This window comes from Somniosus microcephalus, chromosome 3 (genome assembly GCF_052327205.1).
Source record: "Somniosus microcephalus isolate GS21.2 chromosome 3, FLI_Smic_1.0, whole genome shotgun sequence".
NCBI lineage: Eukaryota > Metazoa > Chordata > Chondrichthyes > Squaliformes > Somniosidae > Somniosus > Somniosus microcephalus.
The window spans coordinates 42,276,657-42,291,886 of record NC_140989.1 but is presented as its reverse complement, the minus strand read 5'-3'; the positions used below and the strand labels follow the sequence as shown (position 1 = coordinate 42,291,886).

The following is a 15,230-nucleotide window of genomic DNA, read 5'->3' as shown; positions in this document are numbered from 1 at the left end:
GAAGCTTGTTAAAAACAACTGATGGCAACTTGATTTTGTTACTTCTGAAGCCAGTTTCTCATTAATCAGGAAGGCTTGCATTTAAAATCCTAATTCTTATTTTGATGCCACGCATACATTATGCTTGATAGCTATCAAAAAAGGAAAAAAATCACTTCAATGCTTTACTCGTCACTGTCTCCTAAATTCGTTTATGCTTTTAACAAATCCTATGACAGCTGTACAGACTAAAATGTTTATTCCCCAGCCTGTGCTGAGTTAACTGATCGCAGCTTGTAGGGGGACTCCAATTGACTTCAGCAGGGTTACTTCTGCTGCTTGCTGTCCGGCAACACTCTCTGGAAGTGCACATGTTCAGATGTTGGGCGAATAAAGGATTAAGCTTAGCTGTGATATCCCACACAGCGCAACAGGCAGCCGGCACTCGTGAAGGCCCAGACAGAAATAGTGGGCTCTTGGGTGAGGAATCCAAGAGCTCTCGTGGAATCAAACCCCTGCACTAGAAGGGGAAAGCAAGTGAGAGAAGGACAACTGAAATGAACTTCAACTAAATATGTTTCTAGAAGTGCAGGAGAAAATAACTGCAGCTATTTACTACCTTATAAAAAGATACATTTCTGATGTTGAATCTGCATAGAGCTTTCTCTGAAGACCTGAGATTTCTGAAGAAGTATCTTTCATAGGAACAGTACAGGACTGGTGAAGGCCATTCAATCCATCTGGCCAGGCTCAGAGTTCCAAAACAGAATACACAGATTACTACCCAGATTCCTCTGTTGGTTTTCTTGCCAAATGTTTGTCTAGCCCCTTATTAATTAATGGTGTTGTCATGCTCGATTACTTCCCTGGGCAGTCTATTGCAAACATGTAATATACTCTTGGTGATGTATTTTGCGATTTAGATGCCTTTGTACTTTGTGCCCAGAATGCCTCATTATAATGAGGTCCCTGAGTTGGAAACACATAACAAGGTCCCATGACCAATTTGGGGCCAATAGCATGACACGTTGAACCCAATTAGCTTCAGCTGTAACTTGTTTACCAAAATAATGTCTTTCTTGAACAGCTGGATTCACATTAACAAATACAGCCACACACAATCCTTTCCATCCTGTTCTATTCTGTCTGAACCACTCGTCCCCTTTAAGTTGGATTTCTGATCTATCATTAACATCCAGCCATATCTCAGAAAGACCTCTCATATCCAATGTCTCTGTCACTGCGTATGTCTGTAGATCCAACAGTTTATTTTTGATAGCTCTGACATTGACATAAAATATTTTAAAAGCTTATCAGATTGCTGTTTTAAGGGTTGTAACCCCTTTCTTATAATCTTTAATTTAGCCTAAAATGCAGCAATTAGGAGTGTTTTGCTCTGAGTACCTAGCCGAAATGAACGACACAGATTTAGTTAATTTACCCTAGGCTCAATTGAGATGAAATTGGACCTTGTTGCACCCATTTTTCTGGCAGAAAACAGGGGTTCAATTTACGAGCCAACATCTTGTGCCTGAACAGCGCTGGGAACACATCCGATGCCATTTCGCTTTGGGTGCTGTAGAGGTGTCTCTGGAGTCGGCCTAAAACATGCGTCAGGCCTCTTGAATATGTTAATTAGCGGCCTAACGCCTGTTTTAGGACCCATTCCAGGAATTCATATACCCTGAGTGAAACCGGCATTGGGCCTGCTCTGCTCAGGATTACTTGGCCTACATGCAGCTTAACCAATGGTCCTTAAGGTGACTGCTAGAGGCTGCCACAAAAGGTAAGTTTTTTTTTTAATAGTCCTGGAGTGCTCCTCCTGGCTCTTTAGTACTACTGCAGGCCGCTGCCAACCCACACCTCGGTCCCCTCTCAATTGTCTCACCCCCCCCTTCCAGAACCTACCTCCGTCATAGTGGCCCTACATTAAACCTCGCATCGCCAGCGAGCTGCCTGGGGATGCACAGTAGAGGTCCACAGCTTGTTGGTCTCATTATAATAAGGCCCTAGGCCCAATATCATTCACATCTTGGGCCTGCCTGTTCCGGCACAGGGATCAATCCCTGCGTCCAGTTCATGATGGGCTGCCAGCGTGAACCAATTTCTACCCCATGTGTCAGCTGTGGCTCAGTGGGTAGCACTCGCGCCGCTGGATCAGTAGGTTGTGGGTTCAAGTCCCACTCCAGAGATTTGAGCGCAAAATCTAGGCTGTCGTACCAGTGCAATACCAAAGGAGTGACTTTCTGATGAGATGTTAAACCGAGGCCCCGTCTGCCCTCTCAGGTGGACGTAAAAGATCCCGTGGCACTATTTCAAAGAAAAGCAGGGACTCTACACCGCTGTTCAGGTCAATATCTATCCCTCAACCAACATCACAAAAAACAGATGATCTGCTCATTATCACATTGCTATTTGCGGGACCTTGCTGCGTGCAAATTGGCTGCCATATTTTCTACATTGCAACAGTGAATGCATTTCCAAGGTACTTCATTGGCTGTAAAGCACTTTGAGACATCCTAAGGTCATGAAAGGTGCTATATAAATGCAAGTCTTTCTTTCTTTCTGTTAATTTAAATTCTTCCCAATAGCTACCTCAATATACCCAACCAAACTCTGACCAATTGAAATGGAGACCATCCTTTCTAAGCGAATCTTCTCCAGTGATTCTCTTCCAGTTGTCCATGAATTTCAGTCTTTCTCTTCAATAGGTTCACCAGCCATATGTTGATGCAAATGTCTTCTCCATGTTTGAACACCTCAACCTCTACCACTCTTTCCATTTCTATTTCAAAATTCTCGTAATCTGATATTCATCCAGATGTTGGGCCAGTCACCTGGTTCCTTCCTTGCCGAGATGTTTTCCCTCCTAATCTCTCAGCCTTTGCGCTGAGAGCCTCGTCATTCTGGAGGAGCTGCAACTGAGCTCATCTCGATTTACTTTCTCCAATTTTTTGCCTTCCTTTCCTCCCTCAACCTCAATCCCCACATTATCCAGCTGGCATACATCTACTTAGAGTCATAGAGTCATAGAGTTTTACAGCAAAGAAAGAGGCCCTTCGGCCCATCGTGTCCGCGCCGCCCATCCATCCCTGTCCTGTCTAATCCCATTTTCCAGCATTTGGTCCATAGCCTTGTATGTAATGGCATTTCAAGTGCTCATCCAAATGCTTCTTGAATGTTGTGAGGGTTCCTGCCTCTACCACCCTTTCAGGCAGTGAGTTCCAGATTCCAACCACCCTCTGGGTGAAAAAGTTCCTCCTCAAATCCCCTCTAAATCTCCTGCCCCTTACCCTGAATCTATGCCCCCTTGTTATTGACCCCCCTACTAAGGGGAAAAGTTCCTCTTTATCTACCCTATCTATGCCCCTCATCATTTTGTACACCTCAATCAGGTCCCCCCTCAGCCTTCTTTGCTCCAAGGAAAACAACCCCAGCCTGTTTAGTCTTTCTTCATAGCTGAGGCGCTCCATCCCAGGTAACATCCTGGTGAATCTTCTCTGCACCCTCTCCAAAGCAATCACATCCTTCCTATAGTGAGGCGACCAGAACTGCACCCAGTACTCCAGCTGTGGCCTCACCAGCGTTTTGTACAGCTCCATCATAACCTCCCTGCTCTTATACTCTATGCCTCGGCCAATGAAGGCAAGTATCCCATATGCCTTTTTAACCACCTTATCTACCTGTTCCGCTGCCTTCAGAGATCTATGTACATGTACACCAAGGTCCCTCTGACCCTCTGTACTTCCTAGGGTCCTACCACTCATTGTGTATTCCCTTGCCTTATTTGTCCGTCCAAAATGCATCACCTCGCACTTTTCAGGGTTAAATTCCATTTGCCACTTTTCCGCCCATCTGACCAACCCGTTTATATCGTCCTGTAGCCTGAGGCTTTCCTCCTCGCAATTTACCACCCCACCAATTTTCGTGTCATCTGCGAACTTACTGATCATACCTTTTACATTCTCATCCAAATCATTTATGTAGATCACAAACAACAAGGGACCCAGCACCGATCCCTGAGGTACCCCACTGGACACAGGCTTCCAGTCACAAAAGCATCCTTCGACCATCACCCTCTGCCTCCTGCCACTCAGCCAGTTTAGGATCCAACGCGCCAAGGCACCCTGGATCCCATGGGCTCTTACCTTCTTGACCAGTCTCCTATGCGGGACTTTGTCAAAAGCTTTACTGAAGTCCATGTAAACCACATCCACAGCATTTCCCTCATCCACCCCCCTAGTCACCCCCTCGAAAAATTCAATCAGATTTGTCAGACATGATTTACCCTTGACAAAGCCATGCTGACTATCCCCGATTAATCCTTGCCTCTCCAAGTGGAGACTAATTTTGTCCCTCAGAATTTTTTCCAATAATTTCCCTACCACAGATGTTAGGCTCACTGGCCTGTAATTCCCTGGTTTATCCCTGCTACCCTTCTTGAATAATAGTACTACGTTAGCTGTTCTCCAGTCCTCTGGTACATCCCCTGTGGCCAGAGAGGTTCTGAAAATTTGTGTCAGAGCCCCTGCAATCTCCTCCTTTGCCTCCCACAGCAGCCTGGGATACATCTCGTCCGGGCCTGGGGATTTATCCACTTTTTGGCCTGCTAAAACCGCTAGCACCTCCTCCCTCTCGATGCTAATATGTTCAAGTATGTCACAGTCCCCTTGCCCGATTTCTATGTCTGCATCGTCTCTCTCCATGGTGAACACAGATGCAAAAAATTCATTTAAAACCCCGCCTACATCATCTGGCTCTACACACAGATTGCCACTTTGGTCCCTAATGGGCCCTACCCTTTCCCTGGTTATCCTCTTGCCCTTAATATACTTATAAAACATCTTAGGATTTTCCTTTATTTTGCTCGCCAGTGTTATTTCATGGCCCCTCCTCGCCCTCCTAATTTCTTTTTTAAGTATGCCCCTGCACTTTCTATACTCCTCTAGGGCTTCTTCCGTCTTTAGTCTTTTGTAACTGCCAAAAGCCCCCCTTTTATTTCTAATGCATTTTTGTATATCCCTTGTCATCCAAGGTTCCCTTTGCTTGTTGGTCCCACCCTTGACCTTTACAGGAACATGTTGGCGTTGTACTCTCTCTATTTCCCTTCTGAAAGTCTCCCACTGTCTTGATGTGGATTTTCCTATAAGTAGCTGCTCCCAGTCCACTTTGGCCAGATCCTGCCTTATCATATTAAAATCGGCCTTCCCCCAATTTAGAACCCTTATTTCCGGGCCGTCTTTGTCTTTTTCCATGACCACCTTAAATCTCACCGAATTATGGTCACTGTCGCCAAAATGCTCTCCTACTGACTCTTCCACCACTTGCCCGGCTACATTCCCCAGAATTAGGTCCAGTATCGCCCCCTCTCTTGTAGAACTTTCTACATGTTGGCTCAAAAAGCTCTCCTGGATGCACTTTAAGAATTCTGCACCCTCTAAGCCTTTCACACTCTGACTATCCCAATTTATATTGGGGAAGTTGAAATCCCCCACTATTATTACCCTATTATTTTCGCACTTTTCTGAGATTTGCCTACATATCTGTTCCTCTATCTCCCCCTGACTGTTTGGGGGCCTATAGTACACTCCCAGCAAAGTGCTTGCCCCCTTTTTGTTTTTAAGTTCTACCCATATGGCCTCATTAGAGGAACCCGCTAATATATCATCCCTCCTTACAGCAGTAATTGACTCCTTAATTAATATTGCAACACCCCCTCCCCTTTTACACCCCCCTCTGTCTCGCCTGAAGATTCTATACCCCGGAATATTGAGCTGCCAGTCCTGACCCTCCCTCAACCATGTCTCCGTGATAGCAACAATATCGTACTCCCATGTGTTCAACAACAACTTCAGTTCGTCCACCTTATTTGCAAGACTCCTTGCATTAAAATAAATGCCTTCCAGCCCTGCCATATTCCCTTTTGCCTTCGCATATTTGCTCTGCCTTGTTTTTTTCTCTGTATTTGGCTGTAAATCACCCCCTGCTATAGCTCCACTCTGTACCCCAACCCCCTGCCAAGTTAGTTTAAACCCCCCCCAGCAGTGCTAGCAAACCTCCCCGCAAGGATATTGGTTCCCCTCTGGTTCAGGTGTAAACCGTCCGACTTGTACAAGTCCCACCTTTCCCAGAAGCAGACCCAGTGATCCAGGAAACTAAAGCCCTCCCTCCTGCACCATCCCTTTAGCCACGCATTCATCTGTTCTATCTTCCCATTCCTATACTCACTAGCACGTGGCACCGGGAGTAATCCAGAGATTACAACCTTTGAGGTCCTGCTCTTTAATCCTTCACCTAGCTCCCTAAATTCTTGCTGCAGGACCTCATCCCTCTTTTTACCTTGTTACCACTTAACACATGAGGCCTTGCTAACTCCAAGGTTATGATCTCTGATCGCTATCTCTGATCGCTCCTTCATCTCTTTCACCATATACATCCCCTGCCAGCCTCAAACGATCCACTGCCACTGAAAAAAAGACTACCCTCTAACTCTCTCACAAATGACCTTTAACTCTATCCAAACTTGTCCTCTGGTCCACCATCTACAACAATATCAGTATCTTTATCAGTCTGCTCAATAAATGTCCTCATATTTGCCATATCTCAAATTTAGATGCTTAATAGAAGATTTTGTGACCAATACAAGCATTTGGTTATTCACATCAGGAAGTCTATTAAGTAAGAAAGTTGGCCTGGAGAGGTCTGTAGTATGACTTACAATTGCTGCACTCACCAAGCCCAAAATATACAACAAATGTTTAAAGGCCTTTCAAAGGAGATAGCTTAGGTCTTTACCTCCTTCTGTAATATCAGAAAGTTGGCCTACAAATACAGATGTTGTTCCAAGAACTGTCAGAAAAGGAATGCCTTAGAATGTCTCTCCATAATTGTTCCATTTGGCATTTGTCTGCATTCACTACAAGCCAGGTAAGCACTAAATATTCCCTGGACACCGCTCATGAATTCTTAGAAGAGCCATCTGATGAGCCAATCGATATGGATAGGAGTGGAGATGTTCAATTAAGGAAGATACACTAACAGACAGGCACTCCGCATAAACACAGGGTACTAAGGCAACTCTAAATGGATGGACTTTCTCCTGATGGCTGCTTCCTTAAAAGTAAAATGATAAGAAGCTCCTGTCTGTAGACGTATGAAAATAAATATCTAAACTAGTTTAACCCTATGAGGGCAGGACATGAACATAGTAACAGGAATGTAACCCGAGCAGAAGATTCTTGCTGCCTTCCTACCTGCGTTTACCGTCAGTCAGGAAAGCAGACAAGGTTACTTGGCTTCATTAGGTTCACAACTTCAGGGCAAGATTCTCTGCCAGTCTGTCATGATCCAGTCAGGTAGGCTGGCCATTTCAATGATTTGTGGCAGAGCAATTATGCTAAATTCTTTCATTGTGCTTTTTTAAAAAGGTTCAACATCAGACAGAATTTCAATGACTTTTTGGCAGTCCAAAAGACATTTTGATAAAAATTTTTATTGTTGTTCCTAATCTGTTGAAAGTACTTATACCACATAAGACTGCAAGAGTACAGTAGCGTAGCGATTATGTTACTGGGCTAGCAACCCAAAGTCCTGGACTAATAATGAGTTCAAATCCCACCATGGTAATTTGAGAATATAGAAATCTGCAACTAAAAAGCTGGTATCAGTAAAGTGACCTTAAAGCTGTCGGATTGTCGTGAAAATTGAACTGGTTCACTAATCTCCTTTAAGAAAGGAAACCTGCTGTCCTTACCTGGTCTGGCCTATATATGACTCCAGTCCCACACCAACGTGGTTGGCTCTTAACTGCCCTCTGAAGTGGCCTGGCACGCCACTCAGTTTAGGGATGGGCAATAAATTCTGGCCTTGCCAGCGATCCCCGCATCCTTAAAAAAAAAAGACGATTTGATTTCTGAAAACTTAGTAACTGCCTGAATGGTGTTATACTCCCACCAGATTTGGGGAATTCTGTCTCAAAGTGAAAAGAGCAGCTCAGTCATATTGTTTTTCCCATACTGATTCATAGACATCACCAAGTGACCCTCTCCCCCGCCCACCATCCACACCGGTCCTTGGTTCTATTGATACAAATAGGAAGTTTGAAAGAAGTGAGTCACTGCTGGGAGAGAGCAACTCCGGGAGGGTTCTATGATTGCGGAATATTCGATGTGCTACATCGATCAACTGTCAGCCCATTCAGAAATCCAACTGGTTTGATTTCAATCCCAGCCCAACCGCTCCCCAGAATGAGAGAAATCCAAAGACAACAGCCTGTACACCCGGAGCTTCTGAGATAAGTAATATTCTCATGTTTGACACTTTTATATAACCTGCCAATTTCAGATAGACATCGAGTATGTTAATGCAATTATTCCATAGCCAATTTTTTCCCCCTGCAATAAAAGAAAGCGACCAAGAGATAGTGTAATTGCTTCGAAGTCTAGTTATTGTAAAATTAATGGAAATAATATGTTGGTATTATGGTCACGTACCGCACAAAATGCAATAAATAGATTCCACATACAGCCTGTTTTTTTTTTGCACTGGCAAACAAACAATAAAAGATAAAAAGATAATAGTTATTTCAAAAATGATTCAGTGAACTGCAATGATTTTCAACTAATGAAGCCAAATCATTGTAATGATTGCAGAATTTACATGGATTCTGTCCTTAGTGAACACATTACTTTTTACAGTACTTCAGAATATTGCTTGCACAGAATTTTTTTTGAAAACCTGTGCTTGCAATTCATATCAACACTTTGAATTCTGTTTTTTCTAAAGATGTGAGCCTAGAAATATTGAGAAGGCTAAAATGTGTTTATAGGACATTTTTTTCAACTCTATTTAAATAGCGGTATTAACCAGTTTGTTTCAGATGGGTTAATGCCGACATTGAAATAGCAGATCAAGGAATATCGTATATGAGAATATTACGATGTTCGTCCACTATTGCCAACACTAGATTTTAGGCTATATTTCCTGTCCACCAATTGTTGTTTAATTGATTTAATTTTCCTGTCTGAACTATTTTAACACAATCAGTAACTTATTTATTTTAACCAGATTAATGACTGGTAGACATAGAGTAGACAAAAATTTACATGCGCACATTAGCTGCTGTGCCAAAATTAATGCAAAGGGGAAATTAAGCCCACAAAAGTTTCTAAATTCAATAAAAGTGATTGGCGAACTGATCCTATCTATAGAGTTTCAATATTCCCATTTATTATAAATGTATGTTTTTAAAAAATATTTTCTCCTCTCCTCTCACAAGGACAGTGACTCACACGGTCATGACCATTGGCACCTCTCTCATTCTTGCCCCAGTGACCATTATGCATACGTGAGCCCAGGCAGTAAGTAACGGTAGGTTGAGGGCGAATCACAGCTGAGGTCAATTCCGTCCTCATCAAACAGCCACCATGATGCTAGGACAAGTAACAATGGTAACACTTTACAGAGGGACAATTTTGCAATTGCACATACACACATGCGCATGCCTCTATGCTTTCACAGACTCATAGACTCATAGAATGGTAACAGCACAGAAGGAGGTCATTTGGCCCGTTGAGCCCATGCCAGGCTTTTCTTTTTAAAACACAAGAATAATCTTTGAAAGATTCAAAAAGTCTGCAACAGCTCACTTATCACTGGCTTGTTCATCCCTGATTAACACTTCTAAACCCATTTTTACTTTGATTCCCTGACAGAGAACTAAAAGGAGTTGTTCATCCATCTGTGTTGGCTTGATTCAAACCAAAGATCTAAGAGCACAACAGTGTAACCTCCCAAGACACCTACCAAACTGCTTAGCACCTAGAGTTTGGCTTGATGTGCACATTTTGTTGCTGCCTCTGAAATGGAAAATATCCTCCTGTCTGTTGGTTTTAATGGAGTGACAGAAGGACCAGAAGAGAACCGCACTCTTACTTGAAATTCCTCCATCCAAGCTGAGATAGAGTTGTAAAATGGTTATAAAGCTTGGAATATTAAGGAGGAATAACTACAATTCAGGATTTTTTTTTTATTCATTCACAGGATGTGGGCATCGCTGGCAAGGCCAGCATTTATTGCCCATCTCTAATTGCCCCTCAAGAAGCCGTCTTCTTGAATACAACTGAGTGGCTTGCTAGGCCATCTCAGAGGGCAGTTAAGATCTGGAGTCACATATAGGCCAGACCGGGAAAGGACACCAGTGAACCAGATGGGTTTTTATGACAATCCAGCAGTTTCATTAACCAAAAGAGAAACTAAATGATACGAGCTTTTTTATTCCAGATTTATTTAATAAATTTTGAATTTAAATTCCCCAGTTGCCGTGGTGGGATTGGAACTCATGTCTGTGGGTCATATAATGAAAGTTAGCTGGATTACTAGCCATGTAACAGAACCACTATGCTACTGTACCCCCATCTCACAACTTGTTACAATTCAGCTCCCAAAACCCAGAGTCAAAAGAAAGGCCAGCATTACCAACCAAAAGAGAAACTAAATTAAGATCCTTAACCACATAGGCAGCAGACAATATTAACTTAGGGTGTATTCATGTTAGCGTTCAACCTCCTTCCTTCTATGGTTCACAACAACACGTTTCGAGTAAGCATGAGACACTTGGTAGTAGAGTATACGGAACAGACTTTATTGATACCTAGGATGAGGGATCAACTCAACTCAGATCAGAGAGTTGCTTTTCGGCATCAAATTCTATCTTTTGACTCCCCCAAAGAACTGTTGAAAACAATGCTTCCATATACACCATATTTTGCCTACATCGAAGATGTACTTCATGACATATCTATTCCTAAATCCTTTGAAGACAGTCTATGGTATGTTGGCCTTCAGAGCGAGAGGGTTCGAGTACAGGAACAAGAATGTCTTGCTGCAGTTGTACAGGGCCTTGGTGAGACCACACCTTGAGTATTGTGTGCAGTTTTGGTCACCTTATCTGAGGAAGGATATTCTTGCCATGGAGGGAGTGCAGCGAAGATTCACCAGACTGATACCTGGGATGGCAGGAACGATGTATGAGGAGAGATTGGGTCGATTGGGCTTATACTCGCTGGAGTTTAGAAGAATGAGAGGGGATCTCATTGAAACGTATAAAATTCTAACAGGACTAGACAGACTAGATGCAGGAAGGATGTTCCCGATGGCTGGGGAGTCCAGAACCAGGGGTCACAGTCTAAAGATAAGAGGTAAGCCATTTAGGACTGAGATGAGGAGGAATTTCTTCACCCAGAAAGTGGTGAACCTGTGGAATTCTCTACCACAGAAGGCAGTTGAGGCCAATTCATTAAATATATTCAAGAAGGAGTTAGATATATTTCTTAAGGCTAAAGGGATCAAGGGATATGTGGAGAAAGCAGGGACAGGGTACTGAATTTGGATGATCAGCCATGATCTCATTGAATGGCGGAGCAGGCTCGAGGGGCCGAATGGCCTACTCCTGCTCCTATCTTCTATGTTTCTATGTTTCTATTCATGTCAACAGTTGCAGTTGTTTACTGCACAGCTATATCCCTTAGATAAGACTTCCTGACCTTACAGAAAATAATCAGAAAGGCTAATGGAATGCTGGCCTTTATATCTAGAGGACTAGAATACAAGGGGATAGAAGTTATGTTACAGCTACACAGAGCCATGATTAGATCACTGCTTTCCCCTTTAAAAAAATTCCCCTCTCAAAATAACAAAACTATGGTCCTATCTTTCCCAGCATTACATGTACCACATAACAAAAACTCCTGGCTTTTAAAAAAAATGAACTGCAAATCCAGTTTAATAACAGGTTTGCGGAGCTTTCCTGATCTACTTAAAGAAGGTGTTGGTGTTGAACCAATTTTCGGGCTGTTTTGTTTTGGTTCCGAACTCAAAGATGATCCTGTTTCTATCTGAAACTTGTTTGAACCTGGAACTTCAGTTACTGAAGTCTGAACTGAGTCAAACTCCTGTATGTGTTCATGACCAAGTGGTTCAAGATCACGTCTTGGTTCATCTCTAGCAGAGATCATTTGATCTACATGAACACTTCGGATATTGACACCAATTTCAACCAAATATCTCTTGGTTCCACCAACCTCTACTATGGTTTCTACATCCCACATGTGTGAATTCAACGTTTCAGGGGACTGAGAACATGAACACACTTGTTTTGTTTGAAACTGCATTCTTTCTGATTGCTGTCATAATAGCGTTTCTGACTCAACTGTTTCTGTTCAACTTTTGAGAACAAATTTGGTTGAACAAAACTCAATCGTGTTCTCAATCTCCTCTCCATCAAGAGTTCTGCTAGGGTATATCCAGTTGTAGTGTGCGGAGTAGTTCTGTACTTAAGCAAGAAATTTGCCAAACTTTGCTTCATGCTGAGTCACGAACAAACCTGCAACACTTGCTTTTTGAGAGCTTATTTCACTACTCTGACTGATCTTTCGGCTGCTCCGTTTGAAGCTGGATGATATGGTGGAATAAGAGTGTTTGATACTGTTCCATTTCATGAGTTCTTCAAATAGAACAGAACGGAACTGAGGGTCATTGTCAGAAACAAATGCTTCAGGTAAGCCATGACATGCAAAGATAGACCTCAACTCATCTATGGTACATTCAGTTGTAATATTTGAACCCATGTGTTTCACTTCAATCCACTTTGAGTGACTATCTACAAGTACTAGGAAATAATCATTTGCCTTCTCACAGAAGTCTACATGTACTCTCTGAAAAGGTCTACTTGGTCATGGCCAGGGTTGTAACGGAGTTTTGGGTGGTTTGTTTCTGCAATTTTGACAAACGCTGCATTTGCTGACAAGTGATTGAAGGTCACTGTCCAATCCAGGCCAGTAAACAAAGCTTCTTGCAATTGATTTTATACTGCTGATGATCCCTGGATGTTCAGCATGAAGTTCAGCCAGAATTCTATCTCTCAGCGAAGTAGGTACCACCACTCTGTTGCCTCACTGGATACAACCTTGCTCACAAGACAATTCAGTACGACGGTTATGGAATGGTTTCAGTTCTGTGTCCACACACTCATCAGTCCATCCATACAAGATGTTTTCATACATTCAATGCAAGAACTGAATGGTTCGCGAGTTCAGTCATAAATGCCAAGGCTTCCGATGAATCCCGTAGGCGTGGCCATGATTGTCCCGATCCCGTCGAACCGTGACTCAGCACGCTACCTATGTACCTGTGAGAATCAACACTGCTGTTGCTGTGTATACACACACGTGAAGGCAAAGCACAGGCAATTCTGCATCAGCATTAACAGTAAAACATTGCAAAAATTCAGTTTAGGTGTCACAAAAACACCGTAAACTTTTCCACTCAAAGGTTGAACTGTGTCCTTCCATGATCCCTAAAAATGGCTTTGGGATCCCATTCTTGTCACCAAAATGTAATATATGTGGGTAGAACAAATGAAGGACAGAGACACGATAAGTTGCTAGTCAAGGTGCTTGCTTTATTAGGCCAGAGCAAACTGAACATGCTCCTACTAAACCATGTGACAAACCATGTGATAATACATTACAATCACACCTAGAATTCTGTGAGCAGTTCTGGGCACCACACCTTGGGAAAGATATGTTGGCCTTGGAGGGAGTGCAGCGTAGATTAACCAGAATGATACCTGGACTCCAAGGGTAAAATTACGAAGATAGATTACACAAACTAGGGTTGTATTCACTAGAATTTAGAAGGTTAAGGGGTGATTTGCTCAAAGTTTTCAAGATATTAAGGGGAACAGATAGGGTAGATAGAGAGTTTTGATCTTCCAAAATTCCCTAGATTCTAGAACGGTCCCAAGCAGATTAGAAGGTCGCAAATGTACCACCGCTATTCAAGAAAGGAGGGAGAGAAAAAACAGGGAACTACAGGCCAGTTAGCCTGACATCAGTCGTCGGAAAAATGCTGGAATCCATTGTTAAGGAAGTGGTATGAGGGCACTTAGAAAATCATAGCATAATTAGGCAGAGTCAACATGGTTTTATGAAAGGGAAATCATGTTTGACAAACTTATTAGAGTTTTTTGAGGATGTAACTAGCAGGGTAGATAAAGGGAAACAAGTTGATGTAGTATATTTGGATTTCCAACAGGCATTCGATAAGGTGCCACATAAAAGGTTATTACACAAGATTAGGGCTCATGGGGTTGGGGGTAATATAGTAGCATGAATAGAGGATTGGTTAACAGACAGAAAAAAGAGAGTAGGGATAAACTGAACGTTTTCAGGTTGGCAGGCTGTAACTAGTGGGGTGCTGCAAGGATCAGTGTTGGGGCCTCAGCCATTTACAATCTATATTAATGACCTAGATGAAGGGACCGAGTGCAATGTATCCAAGTTTGCTGATGATACATAGCTAGGTGGGACAGTAAGCTGTGAGGAGAACACAAAGAGTCTGCAAAGGGATATAGATAGACTAAGTGAGTGGGCAGTAAGGTGGCAGATGGAGTATAATGTAGGGAAATGTGAGGTTATTCACTTTGGTAGGAAGAATAGAAAAACAGAATATTTTTAAATGGTGAGAAATTTTCAAATGTTGGTGTTCAGAGAGATTTGGGTGTCCTCGTGCAAGAAACACAGAAAGCTAGCATGCAGGTACAGCAAGCAATAAGGAAGGTAAATGACATGTTGGTCTTTATTGCAAGGGGGTTGGAGTGTAAGAGTAAGGAAGTCTTGCTACAATTGTACAGGGCCTTGGTGAGACTACACCGGGAAAACTGTGCACAGTTTTGGTCTCCTTATCTAAGGAAGGATATACTTGCCTTGGAGGCGGTGCAGCGAAGGTTCACTAGATTGATTCCTGGGGTGAGAGGGTTGTCCTATGATGAGAGATTGTGTAGAATGGGCCGATACTCTCTGGAGTTTAGAAGAATGAGAGGTGATGTCCTTGAAACATCTAAGATTCTGAGGGGGATTAGCCTTGCAGTTGATAATAAAGGGGATTGACAGGGTAGATGTGAGAGGTTGTTTCCCCTGGCTGGCATGTCTAAAACTAAGGGGCATAGTCTCAGGATAAGCTGTAGGCCATTTAAGACTGAGATGAGGAGGAATTTCTTCACTCAGAGGGTTGTGAATCTTTGGAATTCTCTGCCCCAGAGGGCTGTGAATGTTGAGTCTTTGAGTATATTCAAGGCTGAGATAAATAGATTTTTGGACTCTAGGGGAATCAAGGGATATGGAGATCGGGCGGGAAAGTGGAATTGTATTTTTTTTTTAAAATTCATTTATGGGATCAGGGCATCGCAGGCA

At 42.8% G+C, this 15,230-nt stretch overlaps 2 long non-coding RNA genes across 2 annotated transcripts in view; both read right to left on the bottom strand.

The window, feature by feature from the left end:
• The window catches only part of LOC147121004 (uncharacterized), a 504,333-nt gene that overhangs the window by 191,322 nt on the left and 297,781 nt on the right, over positions 1-15,230 (bottom strand). The gene's annotated exons all lie outside the window — the stretch shown is intronic.
• On the bottom strand, positions 19-1,834 carry LOC147121006 (uncharacterized). Its single transcript, XR_015075985.1, has 2 exons — positions 599-1,834; positions 19-499 (listed from the first exon to the last, which is right to left on the bottom strand). It is a non-coding gene; the product is annotated as an uncharacterized LOC147121006 (long non-coding RNA).